The sequence below is a fragment of the Pteropus vampyrus genome, unplaced genomic scaffold (assembly GCF_000151845.1).
Source record: "Pteropus vampyrus isolate Shadow unplaced genomic scaffold, Pvam_2.0 Scaffold114, whole genome shotgun sequence".
NCBI lineage: Eukaryota > Metazoa > Chordata > Mammalia > Chiroptera > Pteropodidae > Pteropus > Pteropus vampyrus.
In genome coordinates, this window is record NW_011888895.1 from 1,266,109 (window position 1) to 1,267,827 (window position 1,719).

At 33.2% G+C, this 1,719-nt stretch overlaps 1 non-coding gene across 1 annotated transcript; it reads left to right on the plus strand.

The window, feature by feature from the left end:
• The first annotated feature begins 749 nt into the window (after positions 1-749).
• Positions 750-868, plus strand: LOC111743460. Its single transcript, XR_002781721.1, has one exon. It is a non-coding gene; the product is annotated as a 5S ribosomal RNA (ribosomal RNA).
• Positions 869-1,719: the final 851 nt, after the last annotated feature.

The following is a 1,719-nucleotide window of genomic DNA, read 5'->3' on the forward strand; positions in this document are numbered from 1 at the left end:
AAAAAACAAGAATGAGCCCAAATAAACAACCTAACATTTCATCTTAAAAAACTAGAAAAGGAAGACCAAATGAAGCCTAAAATCAACAGAAGAAATAATCAAAATTAGAGCAGAAATAAATGAAATTGAAAACAAAAAAACAATAGAAAAAATAAATGCAACAAAGAGCTGATACTTTGAGAAGTTTAATAAAATTGACAAACCCTTGGTTAGACTCACCAATGAAAAAAGAGAAAGGACACAAACAAAATCAGAATGAAAGAGGAGAAATTATGACAGACACCGCAGAAATACAAAAGATCATACAAGAATACTATGGAAAAGTACATAATGCCAAATTTAATAACCTAGAAGAAATGGACAAGTACTTAGAAAGATACAATCTTCTCAGACTGAATCAAGAATTGGAAAATCTCAATAGAGCGATCAGCAGTATGGAAATTGAAACAATCATCAAAAACCTACCAAAAAGTAAAAATCCGGGACCAGATGGCTTCACCAGTGAATTCTGCCAAACATTCAAAGAAGATTTAATAGCTATCTCCTCAAATTTTTCCAAAAAATCAAAGTGGAGGCAATACTTCTTAACTCATTTTATCAGAACAATATTATCCTGATACCAAAACCTGGTAAAAATAACACAAAAAAAGAAAACTACAGACCAATATCTCTCATGAACACAGATGCAAAAATCCTAAATAAGATACTCGCGAACCGAATACAGCAACATATTAAAAAAGATTATACAAGTCTATGGCCATGCCGCCCTGAATGTGTCCGATCTCATCTGATCTCGGAAGCTAAGCAGGGTTGGGCCTGGTTAGTACTTGGATGGAAGACCACCTAGGAAGACCAGGTGCCGTAGGCATTAAAAACAAACAAACAAACAAACAAACAAACAAATAAATAAAAGATTAAACACCATGATCAAGTGGGCTTCATCCTAGGGGCACAGGAATGGTTTAATACACATAAACAAACTAAAAAATAAGAATTATATGATCATATCAATAGATGCAGAAAAAGTCTTTGACAAGATACAGAATCCATTTATGATCAAAGCACTTAACAAAATTGGTATAGAAGGAAAGTACCTTAACATAATAAAGGCCATATACAACAAACCCTCAGCCAACATTATATTTAATGGTGAAAAACTAAAAACATTTTCTCTAAGGTCAGGAACAAGACAAAGCTGTCTACAACGGCCACTGTTATTCATTATAACATTGGAGGTCCTAGCGAGTGCAGTCAGGCAAGGGAAAGATATGAGAGGCATCCAAATAGGAAATGAAGAAGTCAAACTGTCACAAGTTGCAGATGACATGAATCTCTATATACAAAACCCTAAGGACTCCACAAGAACACTACTAGAAACAATAAGTAAACACAGTAAAGTTTCTGGATACAAAATCAATGTTCAAAAATCCATGGCATTCCTATACTCTAATTATGAGGTGTCAGAAAAAGAAGTGGAAAAAATAATTCCTTTTGCAATTGCAACAAAAAAAAAAATAAAAGACCTAGGAATAAATCTAACGAAGCATGTGAAGGACCTATATAATGAAAATTCCAAGACCCTATTAAAAGAAATTGAAGAAGATACAAAGAAATGGAAAAACATTCCGTGTTCTTGGATTGGAAGAATCAACATAGTTAAAATGACCATATTACCTAAAGCATTATACAGATTTAATGCAATCCCCATCAAAATCCCAT